This window comes from Silurus aristotelis, assembly GCF_946808225.1.
Source record: "Silurus aristotelis genome assembly, chromosome: 2".
In the NCBI taxonomy this organism is placed as follows: domain Eukaryota; kingdom Metazoa; phylum Chordata; class Actinopteri; order Siluriformes; family Siluridae; genus Silurus; species Silurus aristotelis.
In genome coordinates this window covers 24,885,689-24,900,657 of record NC_139575.1, presented here as the reverse complement: position 1 = coordinate 24,900,657, position 14,969 = coordinate 24,885,689, and the positions used below count along the sequence as shown (strand labels likewise).

At 41.0% G+C, this 14,969-nt stretch overlaps 2 protein-coding genes across 3 annotated transcripts in view; one reads left to right on the top strand and one right to left on the bottom strand.

The window, feature by feature from the left end:
* The window catches only part of LOC310737330 (uncharacterized protein), a gene marked incomplete at its 3' end in the record, with an annotated part of 188,975 nt that overhangs the window by 167,583 nt on the left and 6,423 nt on the right, over positions 1-14,969 (bottom strand). The gene's annotated exons all lie outside the window — the stretch shown is intronic.
* Positions 640-14,969, top strand: part of syt2b (synaptotagmin IIb) — a 59,709-nt gene continuing 45,379 nt past the window's right edge. For both annotated transcript variants that reach the window (XM_083530491.1, XM_083530489.1), the window contains exon 1: positions 640-3,762. The gene's annotated coding sequence lies outside the window, so the exon portion shown is untranslated. The remainder of the gene's footprint in view (positions 3,763-14,969) is intronic.

Sequence of the window (14,969 nt, the reverse complement as noted above, 5' to 3'; positions counted from 1 at the left end):
TTCACAGCATTTCCCTCAGCTGGCCTCAAATGCCTACATCGCTTTTACTCTTTAGATTATTGAGCTTGCTATACTTAAGTCTGAGACTGGAAATGTACAGTATTAATACGCGCCATCTATTAAGCATCTAAAGGCGGTCTATTTTTCTGCCGTGTTCGAACTGACATTTCAAATGCAAATTTCATTTGCCAAATGGTTCCTGTTTAGACTAAATACGATGTGATCCCATTTGTGACTGGATTTTTTTCACAGAAATAAGTTTACATCTAGAAGAAAACGAAGTTGTAAGTGCAGAGCTGGTGCAGCGAGGGTCCTGCTACTCAGTCTGCCTAAAACTACAGTTCTCTCTGCTTTGTGCAATTGCGATGATGAGTAATGAAAAATATCCAGGAGACATGTTTATGTACAACTAAACAAATACAAAAATAAAATAAACTTATATTAAAGTAGGCTGGCTACATAACGTTTACATTTATTTGTACTTATTTCTTCTGGGAACGATTTCCACAAGGTTTTGGAAACATTTTTGTGTGGAATTGTTGCTTATGCAGTCATGAGCATTAGGAAGGCCAGACACTGATATCAGGTGAGGAGGAGTAGCACACAATCGGAGATCCATTTCAGTCCAAAGGTGAGGTCATGGTTATTTGCAGCATACCATAATTCTTCCACTCCGTCCTGGGCAAACCATGTTTGTATAGACCTCATTTTGTGTACCCTTTGTGCACAGGTGCTGGAACAGGTTTGAGCCTTTAGTGACAGCATTAATATATCTTATACAATTGTACATACCAGATTTGTGCCAACAGTTTAAAGAAGGTGTACATATGGGTGTGTATGTTAACACATATCTGGTCTCCACATACTTTTTGCCCATATTGTGTATTCAATATCTCGAAAATAATGAGCCGTACGTCCTCTATTTACCATAAGTGTTTTTTTGTTTTGACATAATCCAACATTTTAAAATGTCAGTGGCACGCTAGCTGGTTTAGTGATGGTCATCATATTTGCATGACGAAATGAATAAGTAATGTTCTAGTTTTAATTATGATAATAGTTAATTTTGTCCTCAGAGAAAATGTGGGAAACCAAGATACCAGGACAGTTTGAGGTTTGGCCTGCTACCTGATTACTGATTTAATTATCAAGAAATCTAAGCGATGTAACAAGTGTGTAAGCTTGAGGGAGTTTATATCTGCATTAAAGGACAGGACATGGGGGGTTCATTGTTATCCATGAAGGACCACTGTGGATGCGGGTTTTAATTCCAACCGAGCAGGAGCAACTCTATTTTCAATGCATCAATTGTTTTTTTGTCTTCAGACAGCTAATGGGTTATATCAGGGATGATCTTGGTGGCACAAAACGACAAACATTCAGAACCAGTTTTTCCATTAGCTGCTCGACTTCTTGTTATTGTTTGCATCAATTAGTGCATTGTGGAAGGATGAAATAGATCCGATCAGGTTTGGGATGGATGCCATTCATCGCTGTTGTGTCAAGCCAGCTGAGCAAACAAATGATGCCCTGTCATGCACACCTGAAAGCAGCTACAGGATTTATCGGCTTAACATTGGATATGGGAATAGATTCACCATTTATTACACCTAAAAGACACATAAACAATCCACTGTTTGCTGAGTTTGTGATGTGTGTGTGTGTGTTTTTTTATTTTATTTATAGAGGACATTTACTCAACCTGGGAGTAAATATAACTGGCAAAATTATGTCTTAGAATGATGTTTATCGGTGCTTTTTTCAGTCACATCATGCTTGAATTTTTTTTTAAATTGCAAGATATCAGCCTAAGGCTAAATCTTGTATTGCCAGAAATTTCTCCAGATGCAGCAAAACAACACCATTTGGATGTCTGCTACTCTCTAAAAGGTTTTGCTGCCGCCTAAGACTCTGATAAATCTAATCACAAATTCACTTTGGGGTTCATGTGTCCATTTGGCATTCAGAGACACAAGTCGGTTCCCAGATGTTATTAAAGCATTGATTTCACAAAAGCGATCATACCGTCAGTCACAAACACTAAAACGGCCATTGCATGTTACCAGTTTAAGAACCATTCAGGAGAGAAAAATTCAATTGTGTTTCGTTCCAGAATTAACAGCAAATCGTAAATGTATGTAATAATCTGGTCTGGGCTCTGGTTGATGCGTCACAGGGAGTTTCTACTCCATGAAATCTTTTATAGCGTCTGCCCAGGAAGACCTGCCTTCATTTGATTGATTTCAGATGCTGATCAAGTGTATTTAATTAGAGCTGAGGCACCACACAGCAAACCAGAATATACGAGTTGATAGAGAGCGGAAAGAAAATGTCTGAATTTTAAGTCGAACTAAGAGAAACTAAACCTATCTGAGCCTTACGGACATTTTTTCTAAAGAAATTTCCTTGAACAAATACATTTAATGGAGCCACATGCTGGTAACAGACTCTTGCTGTTGGTGTACACCAAGGATGATGAAAGCGAGCAGAAAGCGCATTATGGTGCAGTGGCTGTGCTGTAGTGAGCGAGTGAGAGAGAGAGAGAGAGAGAGAGAGAGAGAGAGAGAGAGAGAGAGAGAGAGAGAGAGAGAGGCTGACAGTAAGTAATGAGGTTGCTGATAAAGCCAATCGGTAGTGTTATTCTGGAGTTTCTGACTGCAAACCCTTGAAGTCTACCGGCTGTTCTTGCGAGTTCACCACATTGTTGAATAATTTACACACAGCACATTACCTACATGCTGCTCTCAACAAAAAGCACAGGCAGACTGGGCTAGTGGTACTGCAGAACTACTGAAAAACACCTTCCTCTCCATCTCCCTCCCTCCCTCCATCCCATCCTCCCTCCATCCCACCATCCCATCCTCCCTCCATCCCATCCTCCCTCCTGCTCGTACATACACATACGGTGGGATGCTGAGTGAGCAGGGGAATCTGCGGCCAGCCTCCCAGCAGCCCCAACACACACACACACACACACACACACACACACACACACACACTGCTCACTTCCAGTTGGAGCCTGATATTACATCCCAATCCGCATACTAGAGTCCTAATTAGTGTGTCTGAATAGGGCGCTTTAACACCGGGGCAGTTTATGACATACGGTTTAGTCTGAGATCACGTGGTTTGGGACAGAACCTACATCCTGACTAATGTAGTAGGCAATATGAACTACTGTAGGATTGAAAAGGGGTGGGGCCACTTCGGAGCGCGTGCGGTGCAAAAAAAAAAACAAAGGGAAAAAATGGAATACAAAAAAAAAAAAAAACTAACGCTCGACCAATCAGAGAGCAGAAGAGTTTTCGGTCAGCCAATCACGGCGCGCTGCCGGGAAATACAGCAGCGAAGCGCCGGAGGCTGCGATGCCGAGAGACGACTGCGGTGTGTGCGCGCGCGTGTGTGTGTGTGTGTGTGTGTGTGTATGTGCGAGAGTGAAAATGTGTGTGTCTGCGCATCCGCCGGTCCCAGCACTGAACACCGTGAGGCCACTGCTTTCCGGAGTGTGTGTGTGAATGAATAAACGTTGGGGAACCATACGAGAAAAGAAGAGAAGAACATTGCAGGAAAAAAACTATATATATTTATTTTTTATTATAGATATCAGGAGGAAAAACCAAAGTGCTTTGAAATTTCAGCTTTCCTTTTTGCAGAGTAACTCGGAGTGAGTGTCCTGCCGCATTTGGTGAAGTTTTCTCTCCCTCCTCTTCCTTCTCTTCCTCCTCCTCCTCCATCTCCTGTCGCAGTACACTTCAGCCTAAGGTAAGCCTTCACTTCCCTTTACCACGAGTGTTTTATATTTATTTATATACATATAAATATTATTTTCATTTGATGCATTGGGATATTCATTTTTTTTCATTGCAGTTCACTGAAATCTTTTTCCTACAGCCTTATTATTTCTTTATTCTGTTCTTTTTTCCCCTTGAAGTTGCTGATAGACAATGCACACGCACTGTAGAGGACTGTAGGAAGTGGTGCATGGATGGGGGTGGGGGTTTGTTGGGGGTTGGTGATGTTGGAGGGGGGGGGGATGCTGCGATGTGATGGAGAAGATGAGGGGAAACGGAGGGGAGGGGGGGTGTGAGGCTTCGCTACAGTCCAACTTTGTGTCCCCGCCCAGGCAAAGTCTGCGCTCTGCAGTGTCTGATTACATAAGAGCGGCCGATGTGTGGAGAATGCAGAATAAGGGGTCGGGTGGAACTACAGGACATTAACCCGAGAGTTAGATTTGAAATTAAGTTTATGGCCCGCACATGGCGCCCTGCACTGTATCCACATTGACAGGTTATTATTGATCTGAGCTGAACGCAACTGAAACTCCAATATACCGAACCCCGGGTTAATACCCAGAATATTTAACAGAAGTCTATGAAAGGGATGTTCCGAGGTTGGTCGGTATCTATCTATCTATCTATCTATCTATCTATCTATCTATCTATCTATCTATCTATCTATCTATCTATCTATCTATCTATCTATCTATCTATCTATCAATAAAGCTTGGTCGGATGTTTTTTGCTGAGACAGCTCTTCTGAGCAGCACTCACATAAATGAGCTTCAGTCCCATAAATCCTGTTCACTGGTTCCCATTGAGAAAATGCGAAGTGGAACAAATTCAATCGTTTCTATCATTTATTTCTATTTTAAATGCATATTTTTTTGTTTTCATTTCACTGTGTGTGTGTGTGTGTGTGTGTGTGTGTGTGTGTGTGTGTGTGTGTGTGTTTGTTTTGAGAGCAGTTTATTCAGTTCTTGTCTTGCGGGTGGTTAGAGCAGCCTGGTCTGAGGCGAACGATAAGCATTCACTAGCATTGTGCATCGGATTCAATCAATCTCGCAAACGCAGCCACATGTAGAAATTCCCTCCCAGTCACAATAGGGATCTGCAGTGGTGTGATGAGAACGGAAAGCAATTCAGGAGGTAATCTTATCGATTGCAGGGGATCAGAGAGTATCAGAGCCGGGGGTTGCCAGGGTGCAAGGTATGCGTATGTATGTTTCAGTTGGGTCTTTGACTGGCCAGGCATAATGAAGATACTCGCTGAGATATAAAGCAGATTTCATTGAAGGAGGAATTTTGCTCTCTCTCTCTGCTCACACACACACCTCACCTACTGGATTTTGAATAGTCCTGGCCAGATGGTATTCTGTGTGTGGTTGCGCAGGGCACTGAGGGGAAACAACTCATTCACGGTATGTCTTTTAAGTGAATACCTAGTTGATGGCTCATGAAATTGAATCGGGTTTACTTGTAGAAATAATGCTGCCGTTTCACACAGGCTCATTCATGTGTATCAGTAGCAATTAACACAGAGAAAGCACTAGCGTTAATAGTAATAATACTACGACTACTGCTGCTCATACTGTTAATAATAATGATAATGACGATAACATAAATGTTACATAAGTGTGTTTGTGCAGCGGGTTTCGTTGTCGTCTCGCAGCTCCAGGTCCCCCCCAAGGATCAATCTTGAGCTCAGATTACCGGCTGTGCGGAATGTCAGGCGTTCTCCCGTGACTGTGTGGGTTTCCTCTGGGTTATCAGGTTTCCTCCCAAGTCACATCCACTGTATATTTCTGACTAATGCATAGTGGTATCAGGATCTGGATCTACTGTGACCCTGAGCAGAAAAAAGTTAATATAAAGAAGGAAAAATACATTTTCTTTCATCATTATATATATATATAATTTGACTGAGAAATATTTCTCAGTATTTTCAAATAAAAATAATTTGATTTCTGCCCTAAATCCAACCAGGTCCGAACATTAGCGCACGATGAAGCAGTTGCAGTCTATTGATTAAATAAAAAAAGATTCTTTATTATTATTTCGACACTCTGTTGTTGTGTCTTTTGCATTCTGCTTTAACAATGTGCGTTGTTGCGATGTTCCCCTTACTTACATCACACTTGTTACAAAATCATGCATTTTGTCTGTGTATAATTATAGTGTCATGTTATGAAATGTCTAAAAAACTAATTAGTTCTTGCAATCATACATTATAGCAGCCGTAAACAAGTAATTAAACAAGTTTCTTACCAAGAAACCAGAAAACCCTCTGGAACACTTAAAGTTGCAGATTTATCTTGATGGTTACAAAGCTTACACTGGAGTCTCGAATAATGATCTCCTTACAAAAATTTACCATATCAAGCAGTAATGACTTTGCTTAAACACATCTCCAAATATCGGATGTAAGCAGATAACATTTCAATTCTTAAGTGAAACAAAGAAATGTTGACAATTTTTTTTTGGTTTCCATAAATGCTTTTTTTGAAAAATGTTGGAGGGGAAGAAGCTGCATATAACTTGATTATCTGGCAATATTCAAAACGGAGGCGAAATCTACAGCAACCCTTACCTTCACGGACAATAAAAGACAACTTGACATTAAGCATTTTTTTTTTTTTTGGTAGTAGTATTATATAGCCTTTTTTTTGTAGTTTGGGTAAAGAATGCTTTGCCAATAAAATGTCACGATTGACACATGTAACTGTTGCAGCCTCAAAGCATATTTTGATGATTTATTTGTTACAGGTCCATGCAATTTTGCCTTTCTGCCCTTTATTTAGCAGTTCTACACTCTGCATGCTGATCCTGTTCCCTGGTGTTCCATGTGGGATGTTTAATTCATGTCCTCTTTGTTTAAAATCTCTCTGTTCTCCTTCTGACAACGCTTTCACGTTTCCATGTCTTCTGTCTCATCAGTCAGCTCCTCATGTCACAGCGTCCCAAACTCAGTATCTCTGTGAAGATAATGTTGGGCTCATACCCAGTCTCAAGCTCCATGACAGAATTTCTATCTCTAATAACGGCACTAAAACAGCACTGGTGTAAAATCCAGAAGGCCTCTTAAGATATTCATTGCAGAGCCTAAGGGCTGCTTGCACACTTTCGCTCTGGTAATGGCGCCTTGTTTCATGTCAGTGACGAGAAAGCTGTAGGGAAGGTGGGGCTAGTGCACATGATGAAATCATGGTTCATTGCCTGTAGGCTGGAGGAATTTTCTGCTGACAATCAGAAAATTGGTGTGTGTGTGTGTGTCTGTGTATGTGCTCCTGAATCCATTGATGACTGTGGCCTACAGCAGCTCAGCTTGGCACAGGCACTCTGTTACACATGGCTGCTGGTGCAGTGTGTACCCGCTGAGCAACACACACATACACAGTGCACTGGCAGAACCTCCTTGCACTGCTGCCAGATGCCTTGGTGAAATCATACATTTAAAATGACTGGTTCTGAATTATACCACATTACTGTGTGTGATTGAGGGAGGCATGGAGGGAAGAAAAGCGCTAATGCTGCTGCGTGGTGATTATAAACGAGGCTAGAAGGAGAAATTAATCATTGCCGATGAAAACGAGCTAAACCAGATTCAATGAGATGGGTCCAGCTGCAGCCTGAAGACATTTCTCCCAGTCCCATTTCATTGTGTTGCTCGACTTTAACTGCTACAATACTAGTCAATGTGTTTTTTTTTGTTTTTTTTTATCTCTAAACTGGTACCATAGCTGTGTTTTTTACACAATAATTGAACACTATGGCGCTCGTAATAGGATATACAGTATTGCTGCAACTAGACATGTGGGACTAAAGGGAGATCAAAATAGGAAAATAATGTGATGTTTATGTGGGTGAAATGAGGAGGCATTAAAATAGGTGACCATATGGTACTAAACAGTAGAGATCATCAGTAATTAATAAAATAATCAATGCGAAGCCATAGTGCCTGGTGAAAAGCCAATGAGATACTGGGTGGATGGAAAGTGGACATTAAGAGTATGCACACCAATCAGTATGAAAAGAAGGCGGAGGTGGATGTGATGATCTGGGCGATGATCTTTTGAAAAATCTTGGGTCCAGCATTCATATGAATGTTACTTTGACTTACCACTTACCTAATGGCAGTGGCTCCTTTTAGCAAGACTGACAACATATATAACACATGGAGCATCTGTGGGATGTGCTGGACAAACAAGCGCAGTCAATGGACCAGCTGGATCTACGGCTTACGTCTTTTTGCAAGACACAAGATCACACCTTTAGAGGTCTTGTAGAGTCCATGCCTTTATAGTTCAGCTGCACAAGGGGAACATACACATTTACATTTATGGCATTTGTCCGACACCCTTCTTTAGAGCGACTTACAATGAGCTTATTGATACATTTAAGTATTTACAGGCCTCGAACACCTTTAAAGGGTAAAGTTAAACGGAATTCTACTTATCACATATCCATTAAAGCACAGTGAAATTCCGAAGAGCCGTAACTACTAAACTACAATTTCCAATATTAGGCAGATGGTTAAATGTTATGGCTCATGCTGTGCTGTTTTTCCATTAAGAACTTTAAATGGGCTGTGGGGGAATTGTAAGAGATAGCACTAACTCTCACATGTAACATGGGTGTAGTGGAAAAATATTAATATTGGGTTTGTTTACATTTTCTTTAGCTACAGATTAATGGGCATGCAAAATAATGTGACAGTAAACTGTTTAACAGCATTAACACAGAGAAAGAAAACATGCAAACAAACAACCAACGAAGGAGGGGAAACATCACTGTCACCAATTTGTCATGTGAAATCATGCATGAAAGCTATAACTGGGAAGGGAATATGGTGCAGAGCTATCAGAGCTCCAGCTGATTCACATTCTAACTAACTTGTGTTTCTGAAAGTGCGACAATTCTCTGACATACTTCTGCCACAGCTCCTGTATTTTTAAACAAGATCTTAGTCTTATTCGTTAGGTATATTTTTGCTGATGAGTTCTGAGTAAATCTTGATTATATGGAAAGCGTAATTTGGTCTTTTTTGCCCTGTTACATTCTTAACCCAATTTGAATCACAGTCAGTATTTGAAAATTGTCAAAAAAGAATTATTCCATATCAGGATATGGAAAGTTCAATGAGCGATGTCAACTCAACATAGCTGCATATGGCATCGGGTATTATTTGTTTAGACAATACAGTCAACATTTTTACTTTCAGTGAAACACACAGAGGTCCAAAACGTGAAATAATTCTGAGCTCAGAATTCCTGTGTCTAGGTAAGTCAACTATCAGCATGTTTTTGGGAAATGTAAGGAAGATTGATAGATAGATAGATGAATGGATGGATGGGTGAATGGATGGATGGATGGACAGAACTGTATGCATTCATCCATCAATTCAACCGAATCAATAATGATCAATAAGCCACGTCAGCGAATTGTTACATTTTAGTAAATTAGGTTTAATTAATTGTGACTATGACTAAAATAAGATTAATTACACCGTGTCCCTACAGTCCTTCTAACGCAATAAGAAGAACCAAAATGGCAAGTGCCCAGGCAGTTTGCAGTCTTCTAAATGAGACTAATTAAAAAAATAAAAAAATATTAGTGCTTACTCTGCCAGTTGTAGCTGCATTTTTCTGCCACAAACAAGGACCATAAACACAGAAAGAAAGTTAAATGACATAACTTTGATAACACAATAAATTCTGGTTATTTAAGGAAAACATAGCCCATAACTCTATATGTTCTACTTCTCCAGCTTTTTTGCAAGATATAATGCATTATTCATCAATAATAATTTTTATGATTATGTTTTTTTATGCCTTGAATGGCAGCCTTGAAGCCATATCCATAAATACACCACTACAATTTGTGTTACTGTTTATGCAGATCATTTGCATATTTGTCCATATTTATAACCCCTGGGGTACGAAAAAAGCAGTGTATGTTTTTGCCACGCAATTCTCTTTTCTCTCGTATTAAATAATTCATTTGTTTCATCTTCAAAGCACTGAACACAAAATGGGCTCAATATGCCTACAGTAAATTCAAAATAAATCTGTACTACCTACAGGCCTCTCCTAAATAATGTATACCTTACTCTATAAGTGCGCCAGTGCTCATGCCTTTGCAGAGATGCACTGCGCTGCATTTTGATTTAGCCATTCGCCATTCACCTCTGTCGTAGACTCATCCATTTGTGATTGATGATGTGTGCAAATACCACGATCAAATTACCAGCTCAAACCATGAGCCAGTGAAGTCCGGACACCAGCTGTAGGAGTCCATAAGTCGCTGCATGTTCAGCTGTACAATGTTACTGCCCTCTTCTGGTATTCTGCTATTAAAAGAGATGCGAATGTTGAGAAATGCCTCTAGTATCCGTCCTCAATCTGCTGATTCAGAAATATTTTTTGCCTGTTTAAATGCTGTTCACAGGACATGCAAATTCCACAAACAAGGACAGCTATTGTACCCATATAATTATTATTCATATATAATGCTCTGAATGTGCAATTGAGGGTAGATAACACGGGAAATGTTTGGGAGAGATAGCAGTGGAGTTTTTAACAAGATTGTTTAACAAGATTTTGGAAGGTGAGAGGATGCCTGAGGAATGGAGAAGGAGTGTGCTGGTACCAGTTTTTTTAGAATAAGGGAGATGTGCTGACCTGCAGTAACTACAGGGAAATAAAGTTGAATCAACCATGAAGTTATGGGACAGAGCCAGGCTGAGAGAAGAAGTGACCATCTGTGAGCAACAATATGGTTTCATGCCGAGGAAGAGCACCGCAACATTATATATACAGTATATAAACAGTGAGGAAAATAAGTATTTGAACACCCTGCTATTTTGCAAGTTCTCCCACTTAGAAATCATGGAGGGGTATGAAATTGTCATCGTAGGTGCATGTCCACTGTGAGAGACATAATCTAAAAAAAAAATCCGGAAATCACAATGTATGATTTTTTAAACTATTTATTTGTATGATACAGCTGCAGATAAGTATTTGAACACCTGAGAAAGTCAATGTTAATATTAGGTACAGTAGTCTTTGTTTGCAATTACAAAGGTCAAACGTTTCCTGTAGTTTTTCACCAGGTTTGCACACACTGCAGGAGGGATTTTGGCCCACTCCTCCACACAGATCTTCTCTAGATCAGTCAGGTTTCTGGCCTGTCCTGAGAAACACGGAGTTTGAGCTCCCTCCAAAGATTCTCTATTGGGTTTAGGTCTGGAGACTGGCTAGGCCACGCCAGAACCATGATATGCTTCTTACAGAGCCACTCCTTGGTTATCCTGGCTGTGTGCTTCGGGTCATTGTCAAGTTGGAAGACCCAGCCTCGACCCATCCTCAATGCTCTAACTGAGGGAAGGAGGTTGTTCCCCAAAATTTTGCAATACATGGCCCCGGTCATCCTCTCCTTAACACAGTGCAGTCGCCCTGTCCCATGTGCAGGAAAACACCCCCAAAGCATGATGCTACCACCCCCATGCTTCACATTAGGGATGGTGTTCTTGGGATGGTACTCATCATTCTTCTTCCTCCAAACACGTTTAGTGGAATTATGACCCAAAAGTTCTATTTTGGTCTCATCTGACCACATGACTTTCTCCCATGACTCCTCTGGATCATCCAAATGGTTATTGGCAAACTTAATACGTGCCTGGACACGTGCTGGTTTAAGCAGGGGAACCTTCCGTGCCATGCATGATTTCAAACCATGACGTCTTAGTGTATTACCAACAGTAACCTTGGAAACAGTGGTCCCAGCTCTTTTCAGGTCATTGACCAGCTCCTCCCGTATAGTTCTGGGCTGATTTCTCACCTTCCTTAGGATCATTGAGACCCCACGAGGTGAGATCTTGCATGGAGCCCCAGTCCGAGGGAGATTGACAGTCATGTTTAGCTTCTTCTATTTTCTAATGATTGCTCCAACAGTGGACCTTTTTTCACCAAGCTGCTTGGCAATTTCCCCGTAGCCCTTTCCAGCCTTGTGGAGGTGTACAATTTTGTCTTTAGTGTCTTTGGACAGCTCTTTGGTCTTGGCCATGTTGGTAGTTGGATTCTTACTGATTGTATGGGGTGGACAGGTGTCTTTATGCAGCTAACGACCTCAAACAGGTGCATCTATTTTGGGATAATAAATGTAGTGGAGGTGGACATTCTAAAGGCAGACTAACAGGTCTTTGAGGGTCAGAATTCTAGCTGATAGACAGGTGTTCAAATACTTATTTGCACCTGTATCATACAAATAAATAGTTTCAAAATCATATATTGTGATTTCTGGATTTTTTTTTTAGATTATGTCTCTCACAGTGGACATGCACCGACGATGACAATTTCAGACCCCTCCATGATTTCTAAGTGGGAGAACTTGCAAAATAGCAGGGTGTTCAAATACTTACAGTACAGACCAAAAGTTTGGACACACATTCTCATTCAAAGAGTTTTCTTTATTTTCATGACTATGAAAATTGTAGAGTCACACTGAAGGCATCAAGGGCTATTTGACCAAGAAGGAGAGTGATGGGGTGCTGCGCCAGATGACCTGGCCTCCACAGTCACCGGACCTGAACCCAATCGAGATGGTTTAGGGGTGAGCTGGACCGCAGAGTGAAGGTAAAAGGGCCAACAAGTGCCAAGCATCTCTCGGGGAACTCCTTCAAGACTGTTAGAAGACCATTTCAGGTGACTACCTCTTGAAGCTCATCAAGAGAATGCCAAGAGTGTGCAAAGCAGTAATCAAAGCAAAAGGTGGCTACTTTGAAGAACCTAGAATATGACATTTTTCAGTTGTTTCACACTTTTTTGTTATGTATATAATTCCATATATAATTCCACATGTGTTAATTCATAGTTTTGATGCCTTCAGTGTGAATCTACAATTTTCATAGTCATGAAAATAAAGAAAACTCTTTGAATGAGAAGGTGTGTCCAAACTTTTGGTCTGTACTGTGTGTGTGTGTATATATATAATATTTGATTTGAAAATGTTGATAAAGTGTTGCATTGTGTGTTTGTGGATTTAGAGAAAGCGTACGACAGGGTGCTGAGAGAGGCGTTGTGGTATTGTATGAGGAAGTCTGGTGTGTCAGAGAAGTATGTGAGGGTGGTGCAGGACATGTATGAGGACAGTGTGTGCAGTGAAGTGTGCAGTAGGAACAACAGACTGGTTCAAGGTGAAGGTTGGACTGCATCAAGGATTGGCTCTGAGCCCTTTCCTGTTTGCAGTGGTGATGGACAGGTTGGCGGACGAGGACAGACAGGAGCCTCCATGGACTATGATGTTTGCAAATGATATTGTGATTTGTGGTGAGAGTAGTGAGCAGGTGGAGAAGAGCCTGGAGAGGTGACGGTACACACTGGAGAGAAGGGGAATGAAAGTCAGTAGGAGTAAGACAGAGTACATGTGTGTGAATGAGGGGGAGGGCAGTAAAGTGTTGCGGTTGCAGGGAGAAATGGTGGTGAAGGTGGATGGGTTTAAGTAACTGTGGTCAACAGTGCAAAGTAATGGAGAGTGTGTTAGAGAAGTAAAGAAAAGAGTGCAGGTAGGGTGGAGTGGGTGGAGAAAAGTGGAAAGTTTATAGGAATGTGGTGAGACCTGCGATGTTTTATGGTTTAGAGACAGTGGCATTGACTAAAAGACAGGAGGTGGAGCTGGCGGTTGATGATGCATGCAACCACCACGATCAAATTACCAGCTCAAACCATGAGCCAGTGAAGTCAGGACACCAGCTGTAGAAGTCCATAAGTCACTGCTTGTTCAGCTGTACAATGTTACTGCCCTCTTCTGGTATTCTGCTATTAAAAGAGGCACGAATGTTGAGAAATGCCTCCAGCATCAGTCTTCAATCTGCTGGTTCTGAAATATTTTTCTCTTTTTTTGCCTGTTTAAATGCTGTTCACAGGACATGCAAATTCCAACCCCAATGACAGCTATTATACCCATATAATTATTATTCATATATAATGCTCTGAATGTGCAATTGAGGGTTATGTAGATAATTCCAGGTTGCAATCCTGTGCAGATAAAAAAAAAAAAAAAAAACCGAATTGTTTGTGTGTTTTAAGAAACCACACTACCAACTAAATAGGTCTGAACTAGTCTGTTTGTGGGCTATGCCTTTTGCAGGGTGTTCAGTCAAACTGACCCAGATCTAGATACTCTAGACACTCTGACTCTGGGGTTGATAAAGTGTCTCCTACCTTCCTACCTACAGTATCCCCAGACCACCTGGTGTATACTATTTTGGGTGCCTGAAAGGGTACCAAAGTAAGTGTCTGTGACGGTGCATGTGAGTCTGCCTGTCACAGAGCAGAGTGGAATGTTCAAAAAAATACATGTGGGCCAGGGTGCCTGACTGGCCTCATTTGTTTGACCTACGTGCAAATAGCAAAAAAAAAAGAAAAGAAAAAAAACGCACTGCAGAGAAGAGTGCAGCCTAATTTGTGATACACCCTTCTGCCACTAAGAGGCCACGACTCTTCCAGAACAATCCTAACAACTCCTTGGACTGTCCAATTGGCCGCTGCCAAAGTGATTTGCTCAGCTACTTGTGAAATAACACAACTCCATCAGTCCTTACCTGCAGGGGTTTTATTGTTCGGTGTTACTTTTAACTGTAGGGGAGGTTGTGACACCTTTCCTTGCAGGGGCCGATGAGTGCTTTCAAGAAACAGGGTAGTCTCCGGCTTAGTGATTTCTTTTTTTTGTTCATGACACGACAAAGAATAACTATAGTTATTTCATGTTTGCCGATCACCTCTCACAGCCTGTCAGTGTTTTGCAATATTCATTAGCCTTCTGTTGCAGCAAATATGATTATAATTGGGAGCATTTCTAGCAGTAAAGCGGGAGAAAATTAACTGCCATTCTCACACAAGCCTCATTGCTGTTGGGTATGTTCTTTTGTTTCATTTATATGCTTTTATCTTCAGTAACTGCTTTATACAAGTCAGGGTTAAAGCGAATCCTACCTTTTACACGCATATACGCAACAGCCATTCACCCAGGAGCAATTTATTATAGTGAATTCACCCACTCATGATTTTGCCAGTGGCGGGCGGTCAGGGCCAGCAAAACCTTCTCTGCTGGCCTAAACACTATCAGAAGCACTGATTTACATTTACAACCTAAATTCTAATATTTGTTCCATGAAATTGTATTAATTTATTCCCA